Source organism: Cynocephalus volans, chromosome 1 (assembly GCF_027409185.1).
Source record: "Cynocephalus volans isolate mCynVol1 chromosome 1, mCynVol1.pri, whole genome shotgun sequence".
In the NCBI taxonomy this organism is placed as follows: domain Eukaryota; kingdom Metazoa; phylum Chordata; class Mammalia; order Dermoptera; family Cynocephalidae; genus Cynocephalus; species Cynocephalus volans.
Window position 1 is genome coordinate 255,808,141 of NC_084460.1, and position 19,679 is coordinate 255,827,819.

At 37.8% G+C, this 19,679-nt stretch overlaps 1 long non-coding RNA gene across 1 annotated transcript in view; it reads right to left on the reverse strand.

Annotated features, from left to right (window-relative positions):
* LOC134386658 (uncharacterized) overlaps window positions 1-19,679 on the reverse strand; it is a 30,156-nt gene that overhangs the window by 9,861 nt on the left and 616 nt on the right. The window lies entirely within an intron of this gene.

The following is a 19,679-nucleotide window of genomic DNA, read 5'->3' on the forward strand; positions in this document are numbered from 1 at the left end:
TTATATAGGATAAAATAGACTTTAAAACAAAAGCTATAAAAAGAGGCAAAGAAAGCCATTTTGTAATGATAAAGGGATCTATCCAGCAAGAACATATAACAATCAAAAATCTATATGGACCCAACAGCAGAGTACCTGGATATATAAGGCAAACACTACCAGACCTAAAAAGAGAGATAGACCCCAATAACAGTGGTGGACCTCGACACCCTTCTCTCAACATTGGATGAATCATCTAGGCAACAAATCAACAGAGAAACACAGGATTTAAACTATATTTTAGACATCTACAGAACATTTCATCCAACAGCTACGGAATATACTTTCTTCTCTTCAGCACATGAAACATTCTTCAGGATAGACCACATGTGAGGTCACAAATCAAGTCTCAACAACATTTTTTAAAATTGAAATTGTTTCAAGTATCTTTTCAGACCACAATGAATTAAACCTAGAAATCAATAATAAGCAAAACTCTGGAAACTAGAAAAATTCATGGAAACTAAACAACATACTCCTCAAGAACCTATGGGTCAAAGAAGAAATTAAACAGAAAATCAAAAAATTTCTTGGAACTAATGAAAATAAAGACACATCATACTGAAACTTGTGGGATACTGCAAAAGCAGTACTAAGAGGGAAGTTTATCGCAATAAATGCTTACATGACAAGAATAGAAAGACCTCCCCCTCTATATTGGGTATGAGCCCCGAGGGCACCACTACTCTTTATCCCAGTCATCATTACTCAGTCTTTCACTGTAGGGAGAGACTTGTGCTAAGCCTTCAACCATCGGTGTCAAGCTGGTCTATGCTGTGGCTGACCAAGATAAGATTCCAGCCCCTCTTGCCATTCTGTCAGTTCTCTACTGCCACTCCTGATAATAAAGCACATGTCAAGGGTTGGCAATTGGTGCTTGTCTTGCAGGTCCTACTGCGCCTGGTTTCCCAACATAGGTTTAACATCTTCTAGGAGATCCTGCTGCCTCTTCTTGGAAGTTTTCTTCTAGCTGAACCTACCTGTTGATAGGGAACGTAGAATATTCTGCAACTCAGATATATAAAAAAATGTAAATTTATTTCCATTATTGATCTAATTTATTGGCTAGTTAACAGAAACAACTAGAGTCCCTAAGTTCCCAAATACTTGATGAAATTTTTTTTAAAATTAAGAGTGTTCGAGAAGCCATTTTCCTGATCCTTGGCTGCTGAGCTCTCAAGTGAATCTAGAGTATAAATATAAGAGTTAATGTCTGTGGGAAATGTGTTAGTCTCTCTCTTTGAAATGAAACATGACAAATAACTAGTACATTGTATCAGTATATTTTCCAATTTGAAAAACATCCACAATTGTACATTTTAAAATACAAAGCAGGACAATAGACATGAACAGACATTTCACTGGGGTGTACATATGGATGCAAATAGGCACATGAAATGTTATTGAACATCACTAGCCCTCAGAGAAATGCAAATTAAAATCACAATGAAATAACACTACTTACCTATCAGAATGACTAAAATAAAAAGTGACAACACCAAAGGCTAGTGAGGACGTGCAAAAACTAGATCGCATACCTTGCTTGTGGGAAGTAAAAACGGACTTTTTTACTGGAAAACAGTTTGGCTGTTTCTTATACAACTAAACGTGAAATTCTTATTCATCTCAGTAATTGTGCTCTTGGTCATTTATCCCAGAGAAATTAAAACTTATGTTCACAGCAAAATCTGTACATGGCGGCTTTATTTTGTCGTAGTAAAAAGCTTGAAACAGCCAAGATGTCCTTCAACACATGAACGGTTAAACAAACTTTGGTACATCCATGTCACGGAACACTACTCAGCAATAAAAAGAAACAAACTATTGATACTTAAAACAATTTGGATGGATCTTCAGAGGATTAGGCTACATAAAAAAGCCAACCCCAAAGATTATATACTATATGATTCCATTAATATAACATTTTTGAAACGACAAAATTTTGGAAGTGAAGGGCAGATTAGTGGTTGCCAGGGGATTAGAGATGGAGGTGAGAGGTGTAGATGGGGCACGAAGGGGGTGTGATTATAAAAAGGCATCAGGCGGATTCTGGTGGTGACGGAATTGGGCAGTAGCTTGACTGTGCTGGTAGATACAAGACACCTGCATGTGATAAAATTGCATAAAACTAAACACACACACAGACATACAAATGAGTACAAGTAAAACTGGGAACATCTGGGTAAGATGAGGATTAATTAGTTGTATGAATGTCAATGTCCTGTTCATGGTATTACACTATAGTTCTACAGAATGCTACCATTGAAGAGAACTGAGAAAAGTATAAATGGGATCTCTCTGTATTAACTCTTAAACTGCATCTGAATCTATAACTATCTAATAAAAAATTTCAAGTACAAAAGAATGCAAAGCAAATTTTGCCATAGTCATTACCATGTTTTGCCTAGGTACTCTTCTAAGCAAAAGGGTGGTGAGGAATTCTCATTAATGAGGAAATATTTTGCCACACATCGGTTAAAACAGCTGTGTCAACAGGCTATCCTACCACATGAGCTGGAAAATGATAGCTTGAGCAGTTTTTTATTCTGATAGTCAATGAATACTTTATATTCTCTCTGAATAATATGCCAGTAGCCAATGTACCATATAAAAACCACCATCATTAATTTTTCCCAAACCTGTCTTTTTGGCAACCCACTTCTATGAAAATGTAAGTAGGAACTTCCATCTGGGCAGGAGTTTGAAAAAAGTTCTTTAACTTGCCTAACAAAACTCTGACTTTGCTTTCTACACAAACAGTATCTATGTGAGGAACTCCTGTCAACCTGCAACACAGAATCCTGCGATTTCAGAAGCGGGCTTAGTTGTGAATTTTCTTCTCTGTTCCTCTTCTCACAGGCTTATCGGAGACATGTGAATCATGACAGGGAGTATATTTTCTCAGCTTCTCAACTGTTTATCATTGTAGGAATAAGATCACATAAAAAACATCCCATTACTAATTTACACAGACACACTTTCACTTGTTAATTTGACTTAACGTTTACCTTCCGTTTTAGAGAGGGTTGTTATAAGAAACAGACACATGAAATCTTTCTGTATTTCCTTAAATTATGAATAAAATGTGTTCTCTACCGTATCATTTAATGTCTAATAGGTAATGATTTTTGTGATAATTTTCTCTTTCTCTTAGAATATTGGGGAAAACAAAATGCCCCTTTGGATACAAAGATATAATTCCTTAGATTAGATAATGAGAAATATATAACCCAACAGAATTTGGTTTTGCTCTAACTACTGAGAAACTCAGATCTAAGTTTTGTTCTCATTTACCTTTTAGCTTAGCTACAGCTATTTTCTTTTTTCCCTTATCCTATTTACATTATTGTAATTTGTCTTAAAGGCAAAATTTTTTAAAATTTTGTCTAAGATTGTAGCCAACATAACTTCATTTTAATTATAACAATCAAATAAAGAAATCTTTTCATAATTCCACTTTAAGCATTTTAACTCTTCTTTGCAAAAAGATAAACAATATGCTTGAATGAAATAGACCAAGCAAGAAGGCATGTGCAAGATTACTTAATGTGTCTGTGTTTCTATTCACTTTAAAATAGACCTAGCATAAAAACATGTGCAGGATTACTTAATATGTCTGTGTTTCTATTCACTTAAGACTCAAGGATGTTTAGTTCCCTATTTTAACAACTTCATATATTTCTCTTGATTAAAGAAAAATTTATTGCTTGGATCTGAATTTAAATCACCAAGCATAACTCATGTTGTAGACCTTTAAAAAAAGAAAAAAAAGAAAAAGAAAATACCCTGTTAGAAATCCCCCAAACAGTTTCTGGCCCTAAATAAAAGAAATGGCTTTTGTATAAATATATTTTCTGTTTGGCAGTAAGCAAAATCACAAAAAAAGAAAAACTTATGATCACTAAAAAGAAATGTGTTAACCCTTACCAGCCAGCTGACAAAAAATAAAACAAAACAAAAAAAGAAGTGTATCAATAAAAACATGACTAGGAATGCTAAAGTCAGTCAGGCCACCACTGAAGGAACCTCATTTCTGATCTGCCAGTTTGCAAACCAAAATGCCATGATAAAGGACATCGCACATTTCTTGGTTTTATGTAGCCGTCCTTCCTCTGACCCTCTACCAGGAGTCCAAAGACAAGTTATAATTCTGTGCTAGTTAGTCTAAACCCCCACCAAGAATCTGTCTCCCAATTCCTCTCCATCTCTGTTCCCTCCACTTATATCAAAAATGACTTCTACTGGAATTTCAGAGTAAGGTGGATAGAAACCACTGAGCCATGTGGTCTTCCAGCCTGATCCTCTATTTATCCTTCCGGGGCCCATTTTCACCTTGAGGCTCTCAGCTATGGTTTTCACTGGTTTCTCTTGATAGTAGTTCCCAATGCCAACAGTTCCAAGTGGCAGATTGTGGTAACTTCTCTGATTTTCCATGGCTTTCCTTGACGAGGGCTCTTGTAGGTGTAGTCCTAGTCAAAAGTCACCATGTTGTCAAATGTCCCTCGCTTTTGTTCATGTCCACCATGACCCTGTGTCCTAGCTGAAGCTGACCTGTTTGTTCAAGCATGGCCCAATAAAGAAGAACCCAGGCATCGTTAGTTTGCTCATGGCAAAAATTCCAGACCTAAACCCTTTCACTCATGAGCTTTATGCTCCTCTTCATCTTATTGCTGGATTCCTGCTTGACTTTTGGACCCATGACTGATTTGGTTTTTCTGATTGTGATCCTTAGCACTCTTTCTTAGACATGTACTGCAGACTAAGCCCTCTGGATACCTCTGATTCCTATAGTTAAATAGTAACTACCTGTGTTGTACCACATAGGCCTGTCCCAGTCTCCCTTCTACCCTATTATGGGGCTCTACAGCTCTTTCAAAGACCATATTCAAAGCCTCTTATGAATGCTAATTCCCATGTCATTAGGGAGGCTGCCCCTAGAAAGTGCAGGGAGGGAGATACTCAGAGCTGCCTGACAGACTTTCTCCTGTTCTTTACTGAGCCAGGGTCTAAGCCTGCTCTTGTGGCAAATGAGCCTTCAGAATATTTGAGAATGTCCTCCCAAGGGATGCTGTGCGGAGACCATGACTCCCACGTCCAATTCAGATATGAAGGCAATTTGTCCAAACACTCAAATTCTTTATCATTTTTCTTGCTCACACAAGGCACTCATCCTAATTAGATCACAGGGACACTCTTAGCTATCTCATAGTTTCCCAAGTTGGATTAATTAACTGAACTCTAATGTTCAAATAGGATACCAGTTATAATGCTGATTTTAAATATTTTGCCTAGATGGTTCCCACCCTCTTTCAATTCCTCATATACATCTTTTGCATGGTAACAGGGGTTACTAAGCATTACATAATTTGGCTTCTGCTCACTTCTCCATCCTCATCTTTTGCTACTTCCCTTCTCCCTCCAGCAACACCGAACTTTTTGTTCCTCAAATGCACTCACTGGCATCCAGGATTTCACAGTTGTTTTTGCTTTTGCCTGGCATTATTTAGCCCCAGTTCTTATTCATCCTTAGGTCTTAGGTCCCTTAACAACACCTCCTTGGTGCACATTTGGACCGTATTGTACATCTGTGTATATACATGGTGGGGAACTGCAGAGTATCATGTTTTAATGAGAATTTGAATAACATCTGTTCAGCATTTTCAAAATGTTATCCTGGTTACTCCTGATTACTTGGTGGTCTCTGCCATCAGACCGCAAGCTTTGTGAAGTTGGAAGCTGTGTCAACATAGTAAATGGTCCATCATATTTGTTAAGTGAATGGATAATCAAATTATCATTTTCCAGTAAATCCCCCGCAATGAAGCATCTCCTTCCAGTCATGCAGATCGGTCACACTGCAGGTATATTTACGTGTTTTTTGTGCACATGAACAGCTCAACCTGCTGGCATTGCCTGACCTTGTCTCCCTATCTCAGTCTTACAGCTGGGCTTTCCTGTTTTGACAGTGAGAGGTAAAATGGGGTTGTCTTGGTTTTGAGGTAAAATAATCTTAAAAAAAAAAAGCTCAGACAGTAAATACACCAACATGTTTACAGACTAAGCCTGTAGGCTTCAACTGAAAGACGCTTGAAAAGCCATTCCATACTCTGTTCTCCATGTATCAAAGCGTTGATTTTGACAGTTTATAGTCCAGAAGCCTCAAAGTTGGCCAATAAATGTTACCTGGAAGGCAATGTCTGATGGAATATGGAATTATGACCTCATTCCCAGGAAATGTTCTCCTATCAGTCACTTTTGCTATGATTCTGCAATAAGCTTGAGATTGAGGGGATTTTCATAAACAGTTGAGAGTCAGTAGAAAGGGCACTAAATGAGAAGACTTGAATTGTTTTTCTCCGGCCAAAGCCATTCCCATTTGTGCTGAGTCACCAACCATGTTATGCTCTGTTTTTTTTTTCTCCCACTGAAATGTATTTATATATCTCACCAAAATAGAAACAGTCACAGTAATCAGTTCTCTCGGAAATGAAGGAAACATTGGCTCTTCCTTCGCGAGAGGATGTTGGTTCCTGGGAACAAGAAACGGCAGTAAATCCTGACCAAAATACAGGGAGAGCTAGTTCTTTTTATCAGATTTTTGTATGATAATAGGTTTTAACTTCTGCAGAAGATTCAATACCTGTTGAGACAGAACACTAATTTTTTTCTACATTTCTACAAGTCTTGAGTTCATATCTAATTAATAGATTAAGTTAACCAAATTTTTGAAGATGTACCATTTCATCCTTAAACCTTTTAATAATAAAAGAAATAATAATAATTTAAAACTCTAACTTCAAAAATCCAGAATACCTTTCAAATAGTTTTATTGGGCATGCAACTGCTCGAGCAAATATATTAAACAATATTGTTGGGAAAATATAGGAAAATTGTCAGGCCCCTCAGATATTCAGAATCTTGCTGAGCATTTGGTGTAAATATGCCCGTGCACCCAAGTGTTCCTTGGTTATTGTCTGGTGTGATCGTGCATGTGCACCCAGGTGTCCTGGGTTATGGACTTAAGTTTAAAGGATGAGTGGCTCTGATCCAGGGCATCCCCCACCCCTGGGATGCCACAGGGTAGGGGGGTCATGTGGAGACCGCTACTGCTGCTGGAGGCTGTTACAGCAGCTGCTGCTGCTGCCAGTGCCCCCAGGACCCTCCGAGAGGCCACCGCCACCACCTGTAAGCTGCTGGACCTGTAAGCTGCTGCTGCTGTTACTGAGGACTGAGCTCGTGTGGTCTGCCAACAGTTCCTGGGATCTTTCCCAGTTGCCTAGCATGGACCTGTGTGTGAGGGGTCTGGGGACCCAGCCTGGTGTGTGAGGGGTCTGGGGACCCAGCCTGTACAAAGGGTTATAATTAAAATAACAAAACATTTTGGCTCTAGTTTACAATAATAGCCCCAGCCAGACAATTAGCATAGCTATTGCTGTAACCTGACAACTATCTTCAAATCTTCAAAGATTGTCCTGAGACCTTAGATCAGAACTTTTAAACCACAGATTCTAAAATTCTCAGTTCAGTTCTAAGATCCTGGAACATGTCTAACTCAAGAGCCAGTATAGTGCAATGAGGGGAGGGAGAGAAGATGGGAACAAGATGTAGAAAGCCCCATGGGGACAAGATATAGAAAGAAGTGTTAGTGGTGAGGAGGAAGAAAACATGGCAGATTCCAGTCTTCAGTTGAGCCACAGACTACCTATGAGACAGGTACCTCATTAGCATTACTGCGTTATTAGAACAACTTGACCAAGGAGGGTAAGCCCCAGGCATGGGATATTCTGCTTACTGCTCCAAGCAAAATGATCTCCTTTCTTAACTGTAGCACATGTCTATCATGTGTATTATCTAGTTACAGAATTGTCTTTTTAAGCTTCTTGAGGCAAGCATCTGTGTCATAACAATCCATACTACCATTCAGCAGTGACTGGCAACAGAGTAATATGCAAAAAGGATTTGTTAAATGAATAAATAAATGAACTTTTACAATACTTGATTACAGTACTTGAGATTTAATGTAACAAATCACAAAGAAAAGTATATCTTTGACATAATTTAATCTGTATTATTTAGATTATAGATAATATGCAATTTGTTACTTGATTAATGCTTCTAAATGCACAAATTTAAGGAAAACACTAATTCACCAACAGAAAATGCAAGACAATGTCTTCTTATTTGGGGTATGCTGACTTTTAAATGAAACAATACTCAGCATTTTAAATCTCAGTTTGGGGCTAGTTCTGCTTTCTCATCTTTGTTAATCTTCATGTTTGTCACTGGCACAGTCACACTCTGTACTTATTCCAAAGTATTAGTTCACCTTTAAGCAAAATGTGGTGCTTCCCCTCTTTGGCAATCTTCCTTTCCAGCTTCCCCCACAACAACCCCCACCATGATCACTAAAGCTAACTTCTGCCTTCACTGTTCCACGAAACATTTATCAGCAATAAAAACAATATTCATTGGACTTTATTATTCCTGGAACAGGACAAGAAGTGTTAGATTGTTTAATCTTACAGCAACATTTCACAGTTAAAAAACTAAAACTTTTGAAAACATATAAATTGTCCATGGTCATATGAATGTTAAAGCTGCTGTCACTAATACATAAATGTTAAAAGCTCAAAGGAGAGGTCAATGTGGGAGAAACAGATTTGGTATTGGTAGTTGATGGCACATTGATAATTGACGATGCCATGGGAATGCGTGAAATAACAAACTCAGGGAGAGAGCGCTGAATAAGTATTAAGGATGCCAAGTAAGTCCTGGGTGAACATTTAAGGATCAAGATGATGAATGAGAATGTGTAAAAGAAAGTGAAAAGGAGCAGTAAAAAAGGTAGGAAGAGAATTAAGAAAAGGTACACCAATGAAATCAAGAAAAAAAAAATGCTCAACTGTGTTGTTACAAAGAGGTCAAGGAAGGTGAGAACTGAAAATGAGGTTCTGGATTTATTTGTCAATTACAATGTTGCTAGGAATCCTAATGAGGGCATTTTCTTAGGAGTTTTGGAAATAGAAAATTTACAAAAAAGATCAGGAAGTTAAGAGAGCATGTATAGACAAATCTTACATGAATTTTGGTGTCAAAAGGAAGAAGATAAAGCAGTAATTTGAGGTGGAGGCAGAATCTAGTCTTTTTTTTTTTTTTTTTTTTTTTGGCTTATTTTTGAAAGGGAGGAGACAAAGTGTAGAATGAGAAGCCACAGATAACCATTGAACCAGATCCTAAATGGGGAGGGGAAGGATGCCCTCAGGGAGGCAGGATGGGAGGAGGCAGTGGTGGGCGAAGTCATAAATGCTGGAAGTATATGAAAGGGAAATAAATGGGCTTTATTTCACCCAAGACTTGAGAGTTAAAGTCATACACGTAGAAAGAGAAGACGGGTAGGATAAAGACTTAAAGGAAAATTGAAAATATCTGGGACCATCTCAGTGGCGAAAAAGAAAGGAAACTAAAAACAAAGGACTACCTGGAAGTATGAAGTGCCCAGACAGAGAATGGGAATCACCCTAAATTCCTCAATTTTCCTAACAGAACTCAGGGTGGGTGAGTTCCCCGCCCACCACCAGGAGCTCTTAATATCAAACGCTCTTTCTAGTAGGAGATTGTTGAAGATGGGAAGCTGGGCTGGCCAGAGTGGGAGGTTCTGCTAATGAACAGCTACATTGAGGACACAGTAAAACAGTGAAACCTGACACAGTGCTTAAGTTGCAAGACAAGGTAAACCCCTAGCTTTCTCTATACCCTCTCCCACCCTCTGTCTGTGAGTTCTTCTCACAGGGTGGACATCCTTCACTTTCCTTCTCCTCACCAATTTTTCTCAAACCCTACCCAAGTTGTGCCGTTTAAAATAATCACAGTTGAAAAATGCATATGTGTTGTTTTCCAATCCAACATCACATGATTGGAGAATATTTCATTTTTATTTCATGTTGTCTTAGGTCAATGTGCCAGGTTAGTAAGCCAGTCACAAGTCTGAGCAATCATTTATGACAGCTGCAAAGCAAAGAATCCTGCTGCAGAAATGCTGACAACGTGGAAGCGCTTTGTGGTTTGACTGGGTTGCTAATCAGAACTTGCAATTTTGAAAATTTTCTAGCACTCATGTCAAGCTATACATATGGATTAAAAATCATTTTAAATCAACTTGCATTTATGAGTGAAGTGGAAAATTATTTTTTCAAATACCATCCCACACACATTTGACTTTTAAAATTACCAATTTCTCATTAATTCAATCTTTTCTTTAACCAAAAGATTGATTTATGGGCTAATTTTAAATTTACCTTTTGCATATCTTTGAAAAAGCAAACTAATAGAGTAAACACAATTTCAAGAGTAATTTTTACTTGAATATATAAACTGAATTAAAGTTTGGAGAGAACATATGCTTATGGAACATTTCAATGGTGAAGTAAGACAGAAGAAAAGAAAGACCACAGTGGTGTGTTGGACTTGCAGAGGGAGAGAACACACCTAGGGATACAAAGTGGAGTGGGGGACAGAGAGATGGGGAGGGAGGTCGGGGATAATTGGGTGGGGGACAGGGAGTATAATCGCAATTTGTGGTAATGGGAATGCTGCCAGTATGGATCTGGCCATCACATCTTGGGCATAAGTGGTGACAGCTTTTTATCTCATGAATATTTATAACCAATAAAAAAGATTTGCATAAAAAAATTAAAAATTAAAAATAAATAAGTGGTGAGGCAGAATCAATTCCAAATTGTCTAACTAGTGTTGCTGATAATCCTTGTATATTTCTCAAAGCAGGACTTCTACTAGAATGCATACTAAGCTAGATCCAGGCTTATCTCCATCTGAAAGTAATAAAATTGCATTTCTAATTAAATATTTTATTAAGTCAAGCTAATCCTAACCAGTCTTGGTCATAATTACTTAGTTCATGTTTTATTATAATTCTATGTTTCTTTGACTTTTATCTTTTAAAGTATAAATTCATTGTATTCCTATGAAATTCCTGAAAATAAAAATTTATTTCACCAGGATCAGTCTATAATGCTTTCTTTTTTTTCAGATCAGAAGTTGTGTTTCAGAAGGAACAACTTTCAAAAGCCATAATGGTTTCCGCCACATAGCTGAGTTAAATTTTTTTTAAAAAAAACAACTCTCCACCAGGCAGCATTTTTAAAGCCTAGTGTGAGAAATTCTGCCTACTTAAAAGTAAGTAAACACATCTGCTGTAAAAAAACAAGACAATTTTACTATTTACATTTTGCATTAATTCTATCTGTTAAGTTATTTACTTTTATTAATATTTGTAGTAATATTTATTTATTAATTATTTATTGACATATGTAATTCTTTAATGGAATTTATTGTAATTTAAATAACCTTAACTTTCCCTTCTCTCTACTTCAAAGTACTTGCATAACAATGACCTCTCTAAATTTGCGATTTCTAGAATCTGCATTAATTCTGTTAATCTTTTACAGAACGGCCGGATGCTTATAGTTCTCTCAGACATGCTACAAACTTATTCATGCTGCAGACTTATATTGTCATATCTCCTGGGCACTGTGCTAGATGTGATAGCTCAAAAATGCACTCTGCCTTTGCACTGGAAAGTCCCTCTCCTCCCTCACAGACCCCAACTCCATGCATGAGGGATCAAGGTCTTTCCCTCCAAGACTCAGCTCAAGCCTTCCCTCCCCATAAAGTAGTCCTGTGCTCTGGCCCCCACCAGCAGGTACTTTATAGTCCTCTTATAAAATCATCTTGCTCCATGCATGATCTATTTTCCTGACTAGATTTTTTACCCAAATGTATGCCCCTCCGGGGCAGAGTGCATTTCTGGATGACAATTGCGGGTCCATTAGAGAGTCAATGTAGCTGGGTGAAAATGTAGGGGCTCATCAATGTAGGGGCTCCTTCACCCTGACTTCATAATTATTTGAAGATTGGGTTTAAACCCTAAATTCAAATTGCTCCCACAATGAAAGGAAAATTTATATCTAGAAGTTACACTGAAGTCACACGTCCTCTGTTTTTGAATACAAAATGAGAAATTGTCTCTTAATAGTTCTAAAAAGAAAGTTCAAAGAGCAAAATTTTAAACTGTGGAGCTCTTCTAAGGAGAGAAGTCATACAGAGCAGGGTGAACAATGCACGTGGTCTGAGCAGGACGCGGTGGACTTCAGGATGTAAGTCAGTTCTTGTAGAGCTTTAGGTTGCAGTGACTTGGGAGGGCTGTCCCTGAGATGTTTTCTGGTAATGAAAGAAAACCTAATCGCGGACTATCTCCTTCCTGATTATTTTACTTTTAACACAATGTAACAAACAGAAGGCAGATTTCCCAGATACTACAAAAGAAGTTGAACTATCTGAGGAAAATCTGACATCTGCAAATCAGCATGGACTAGCTCTCAAATACTTTGCATGAGTATAAATTAAAATGACAGCCAAGCGGGACATGGCAGTTTAGGAAAATAAAAACAAAACCAAAAACCCAGAAGCCTGGCTAGAAGATATGTACCTGAGAAAACTTTTTTCAGAGAATGCCAATAACCCAGTTTTGAGGGTGGGCCTTGTAAACTTCTTAAATCTCTGATTCCTCAAAAGATGTGATGAATAGATAAGAGTAATGTATAATTAGCATTTCAGTACCTGTTTATAAAGTACTTCAAGGTGCTTGAGAGCAATTCTCTTAAGCCTCTTAAATGTTTTGGTATGCTATTATCTTATGTTTTAAAGAAGATGACTTGCTTAGCAAATGTACACATAAGTCCAGCCTATTATGACAAACTTTAAAATAGTGGAGTCCAAACCAATAGACTTTATTGATGTGTGTTTGGCTACACCACTAATTTAGCATTTAAAGCTAAATTTAAAAGCAAAAACCTATTATCCTTAATATGAGGCTTCATTAGTTATTAAGAATTTATGCATTCTTAGACATTAAATACATATATACAATACATTTTAAGACAAAAAGAAAACTTTAAATAGACTATAAAGCATGATGAATCTCCCTAGCCAATTAGCAGGGCACTAGGAGAGTCAGTCATCTGTTAGGAGGTGTCCAAGGCTCTGATTGCTTGAGAGGCAGAGCTCCTATCTAGATCTAGGTATCCTAAGTCTGGCTAGGGTCAAATCAGGAGTTATTTGCCCTTGAAGTCTACAGATACAAGGATTTAAAAAAAAAAAAAAACCCTCCCAGACGTTCTGAATTTAAGTTTTGGGGGAGTTCTAGAGACAGCAGACTCCAAACATAGGTGAGGTTCCAACAGAGCTTGATGATGATAGCACACTTCAGCTGAAGACTGTGTGGAGTATGCATAAAGCAAATGTACTTCACTGGGCCTGGTTTTCTAAAGTCTTGCAGTTTCAAATATTAACCTTGCAAAGGACAGGAAATTTTCCCCAGGCTATAGTCTCTGTTGTAAGATAAAGAATTGTAGCACAGCAAGGTTGCTGGCTCAAAGGACAGACAGGTTACTGATTGATATGTAAAAATACTGGGAAATTGCTGTAAGAAGAAAATGCTTGCTAAAATCAAGCTTTTATTGATGAATCAACTTAACTTCTTAAAAATTGTATTATGGAAGGTCACCTTGCTTGTCTTACTGAATGTTACCAGCTTCTATTGTTAAACTTGTTAAACTGTACTTAGCAAAAACCCCACCTATGTTCTCTTCCTGTAATTTCCTGGTCTGGAGAATAAATGTGGGAACAGAACCCCAATTCGTGGTTAATTTCCCAAATGGAAGGAATGCCTCTCTCTGGGAGATTAACCCCTTTTCAGGGCTTCTAACTGCTCAGAAGAGATGGGCTTTGAGTAATCCTTAGCAGCTCCGTTACCCAGGGGAAAAGGGGTCACAAATTTGTTGGAGGCAAAGCAACAGACTGAACTAAAGCATTGCTCCCAAATGACGAATTCATGTGCTAATACTAAACCTACACTTATAAAATTATTGTTGAACTCTTCTTCCCAAATGATGAATTCATGTGCTAATACTAAACCTACACTTATAAAATTATTGTTGAACTCTTCTTCCTAAGTAATACCTTTCAGAGTACTTCGACTCTTTTAGTTGTTAAGGGCAGTATTAAATGGGATATTATCTATCTACTGTAAATGTATTCACCATTTTGTAGGTAAGAAGCATGAAACCACAGAGGTAAGGAATTTTCCCTATTTCATATAGCAAATAAGGACAGTTTGTAATAGAATTCAATTATCTTCAGCCAATAACTAGAAGTAACAATTAAACAGTTAACATTTTTGAGCATAGTTTTTAATTCTTTGTGTGACTTTTTATGTTTATTTGATTTTCCAGCCTATAATGTAGGTATTACTGTCACCCTCCTTTTACATGTGAGGAAAGGAAGCACAGAGTGGCTACGTAACCTCTCCAAGGCCACACAAGGCTCTGTAAATATGCAGGCAGGAGTGAAATTCAGTCAGCCTAACTTTGTAGTCCATGGTCTCAACCACTATACTCTCACCCTTTATTTCTCTACCAACCTCCCAACTGTAACAGTTTGTGGGTATTTTGTCTATTACATACCATAAATGACCTAGTTGTAGAGTAAGTCCTTTAGTCTCAAAGGCAAAAGAAAGCCACTAGGGTGCCTTCTTGGTCTAACAATCTGCAACCAGGATCCACCTAAAAGAGGCATCCCATTATCCACAATTCCTGTCATCATTTATGGCCTCTTGGTTCAGGGCCTCAGTGCTCAAAGACTTCCTAATTCCACCAGCATTCACATTAACTGTCTGTAAGTGTTCTCTCCATGCACAGAGTTGTTTGTTTTATAAAAACATAAAAACACATTTCAACCACCCATCTGTTGCTTAAATATCCTGCATGATATTCTTGTGCCAAGTGATCTGGAAATTTGAAACCTGCCATGGTAGCTCATTCCATCTTTGGACAACTTCTTCACACTGAGGTTAAATCTGTCTGTAGCTTCCTTTTATTTCTCTAGTTATAACTTTTAAGTCCATGAAGGAAGGAATTTTGCTTTAACCACCTGAAATAGTGATTGGCATTCAATAAATATTTGTCGAATAAAGGAACTTAGCTTGGGACTTTTCCATATACATGTATCTCCTGTCCATATTCTACTTCAGGGTCCATTTAAAAATCTTGGTGATTTGGCTTTTCTCATTTTGAGCATTTGATAAAAATGATGGACCCTATCTTCAGAAAAAAAATCTAGATGCGCAAAAGGTTTTACAATTTCTGGAGCACTGCAGACCCCCTAAGGCCTATGAATGGTCTCTGGACCTTAGTCTTAGAAACTCTCCTCCAATAACAGTTCTTCAAGTGCTTTTCCTCTGTGTTATGTACTGTGTCCAAGTATGTGGACGTGTGTTCTTCTCTCCCCACTGAATTGCATCTGTTTCGATTTTGCCAACTCATTTCAGCCTATGCAGACCTTTCTGAATACCAATTCTACGGTCTAATCTATTCACTTTCCCTCCTTCAAGTCACTTTTAGGCTTTATTAGCATGTTCCAGTGTTTTAACCATAGCCACTGACAGATATGAGCCAGGAAATAGCTGGAAACTGCATTGCTGTTAGCAGCTAGCAAACTGCCTCCCAAAGGATGTCTCTCAGAGTCAGTGGAATGTGCCCACTACATTTTTTTCAAAGATCACATACTGGAACCTAAAGTCCGTGAATACACAAGGAAACAGAATATAATCATATGCAGTTAACTTTATCTCCCAAAGAGACTTACTTTTGTTCTGATTTTTTGTATGTTGGGTTAGCTCAGGAATTGGACTAGCCAACTCGGGGAATATGAAAACGCATGAGAGACACATGACTGAAAGTCTAGATACTGATTGCAAAATTTCCTTTTACAGTTTAGCATGTGACCTTAGGAAACCCAAATATTTTCCCAGGTCTAAAGACCCCCTAAAATTCTAACCCTTCTAAAGAAACAGAGTAGTTACAGAATGGTCTCTCTTTGGCTTGAAGGATTTTCGTGGTCACTAACTTAAATATCATGTTTGGGATTACATTTTTCTTTTAAAATGGTTTCATTTACTTGTTTTTAAAATAAACATTTTCATTCTTCAAGGGTAGTTTACTTTTACTGTTCTAGAGTTTCTGTTGACAAGTTCACATTGACCCTACCCATGTTCTTTGTAGATTTTATAAATTGTCATATCCCTTCTAGTGTTTGTAATTTCAGAACTTGGAGTTTTAATGAAGCCAGCACTGTGGAGTAGAAAGAAAATTGAAAAAGATCTATCAGAGGACCCTAGGCTGATATTACCCACCCAAGTGATCAGGAAAAATTCAACTATCCTTTCTGGGCATCTTATTTCTCATATGTAAAAGGAAGAAGCTGAGTTACTTCTTCTCTAAGGTCTACTTCAGTTTTCAACATTCTGTTATTCTAATTTTGTTAAATTAGAAAAGTATACTAAGAAATCAGAACCAAGAAAAACAGCAGCATCTGGATTCCTTTCTGTGCCTTAAACTTCCAGACTAAAGGTCTTATTCTAATACACAAAGGCTATCACACAACATAATTTTCCATTCATGATACATCTACTGATCACAGGACACAATCCCTCTAACTGAATGGTTCCTAAACTTGGTTGCACACTGTAAATACCTAGGGAATTTTTAAAACTGTTTTTGCCTAGATCTTGCCCCCAAGTATTCTGATTTAATCGATAAGCGGTGAGGCCAGATGGACCAGCAGGAGTATGAAAACTTCTCTAGGTGCGAATAACTATTCAAACCCACAGTTTTCAATTCTGACTGCATATAGGAATTACCTGGTGATTTCTCAATCCTACAATGCCTCGGCCTACCTCCAGATTCTGACTTAATTAGCCTATGGGACCTGGGCATTGATAGGTTTTAAAATTCTCCAGGTGATTATGGTGTGCAGGGAGGGCTGAGAACCACTCCTCAGATCCCTACTGCACAAGTTCTATCTAGTTGGTCATAGTGACCTCCTACTCCATCCCACACTGGCCATTCATCAAATGAAAAGACCTTGGGCCTTATTACAAGGCACAGCTCTACTTCCATTATATCAACCTGGTGCCAACTTCCTGCTTTTTCTAGGACCATAACCCTCTTATCTTGTCAATTAACCAATGCTCCCTCTTCTGTGACCTTATTTGCTTTCTGGTCTCTCAAATGGCCGTGTTCAGATTGTAGACCCATTACTTTCTATCTCCTTCTGTCTGCTTCATTCATCCACTCTCTCTAGTGTTTTGTATGCCTTTGCCCACTATTTCAAACTTCCTTTGCACCCTGGATTATCCTTACCAAATTTCTCCTATAATTCCAACCAACTGCTATTAAAGAAAACCTAAAAGAGATATCAAACTGGAAAAAAAAAAACAAAAACGTTGCTCATTATTGCCAACAAACAACCAAATGATAAGCATATATATAACAAGGGAATTGGAAACACACACACACATAAACACTGGAATGATTTATAAACCTATGACACTTTCTTCTATGCAGCATTGGCTCTAGTTCTGGTCAAGTACATTAAGAAACACAAGGATCGGTCTAGAAAAAGTACAAAGATGAAAACTCTATAAGAAAATGAAGGAGTTAACAAAAGATGATGAAAGCAAATATTAGAACTTTACTTTGAATGAAGGATGAGGGTGAGTCATTTTTAATTGGTGACTAAAATCATATTGTTTTCTCAAATATGGGATATATAAATAAAAGAAGAATGTTTTAGGAAAGCCGAAAGGTAATGTTACATAGCAATTATAAGACAAAATCCTAAGTTTTTATACAAGGTAAAAATAAGTAGGTTTATTGAAGCGGGGCTAAATTTAATTATTAATTGAGATATAATGGGTTTGCAGAATATAAGAAAAAAATACAAATACCTGGGGAGAACTTTATGAGATTTTAAAGCACTTTCATATGCACATTCTTATCCAGGTTTTGTAAAACATCTGAAGTTAGAGGTGTTTTGAGCACCTTCTGAACATTTTGAAGCCAGCATTGTAAAGGCATTCACCACCTTCTTCCACAAAAGCCCCTTTGAGATGCTGTCTGAAATGTTAATGCTGTGCCAGCCAGACCTTCACTCTAGTGGCATTTATATCCCTATAACCAGAGGTGGATTTACCACAAAGCTAATGAAGCTTTAAGTTTTAACCTCCTTTCTTGCAAACAGTGTTTTCCGAAGCCCGAAGAGGAGCCCTGGCAATGGGTCCCCATAGTCATATGTTTTTGTCAAATAGCCAGAGCTAGATGATTTCTTTTTTCAGTCTAAATATTTACTTCTGTACATGTTCTGGATTGGTAATTTTCTGTTATTTTTCTTAGAGATGGAATATGAATCACTGCTGCTTATGACTCATTACTACGAAGTCATAGTGTCCTGCTAACCGCTGCCATACCATGAGTATCTCTCCTCTTTGTCTTTTAACCCTCCTTCCCCAGCCACACTCAGCCTTTCAGTGTGAGCTGTTCCTTGCTCTCTCCTCAGCCATCGTCTTCACTTCTCATAACTGTCTCCTCACAGAAAGTCTTTTCAAGGAAGGCACAGAGCATCAGGTAAAACTTTCGAATCATTCCCTTACTCTCTAAATGTTCTTTCCCTGCACCATTTCTCCTCCTCTTCCTCAACTTCGGCGGAGTGGAAGAACTCAGCTTCTGCACTGGAACTCTAACCTCTCCCCCACTCCTCCCAGCTCTGCCCTGTCATTCTGGTCACTGTCCCTTCTGCTCCCCAGGACTTTTCCTGCCGCCTTTGAGCACACTCAGCACTTTCAGCTTTTATGGTCTCATTAGCGGTTTCTCTCTTCTAAATTTCCATGTTCTTAACCAAAAGGAAAAATACAGCACATACTGAAAATGCCTTTTATCCTGAGTTGTTTTGGCACAAGTGCCCCAGATGAAAGGGAGGGAAGAAGGTTTGTGGCAGCTGCTCTTGAGCCAACCTCAGAAGCATCCAGGGCTTTCCTTCCCTGGCTGTAGAAGTTGCCAAAATAAACACTGGGAAAGGTTAAAAAAAAAAAAAAAAAAAAAAAAAAAAAAAAAACACAGCATGATAGTTTTTCTTTCTACAAAGTGTGGCTTAGTGCACCTGGAGTACGAAAACCAGCCTGAGGTAGGCAAAAAGGGTCGTCTAGGGATATGCGTCAGCTGAGGAAGTCTCCAGTGCAGAAGAGCTACTTAGGACTGATTTCAGGAGTCCAGCCACAAAGATTCAACTGTATTCACTGTAAACTACCCCCTCCCCCATATAGAAAAGGGGAAAGTTTTACTTTACAAAGATTTCAATAATGCAGGCTTAAGCTCAAATAACTGTAGTACTTAGAAGTTTATCTAGAAGATATAATTAAGTAGACTATCTTAGTCACTATGTTATCATGGTTTTTCTGGATTAATTAATATTGAATGGTGATTCTGGAAAATGTTTCAAGTATGTTATGATGCTATGGTCTCTTAATTTTCCTCCCAGAAAAACACTTCCAACAGTTTAAATCAGGTTTAAATAAAGATTTTAATAAAGAAGCACTTATGTGAGAGTCCTTCGGCAGGATCAGCATTGTGGTTGAATAGAAACACACAGAGTCTGCCAAGAAAAATAGATGAAGGGATTTGAACTTTGCCTTAGATTTCAGCCTAGGAATTTGCAGTGCTTAAATGCTA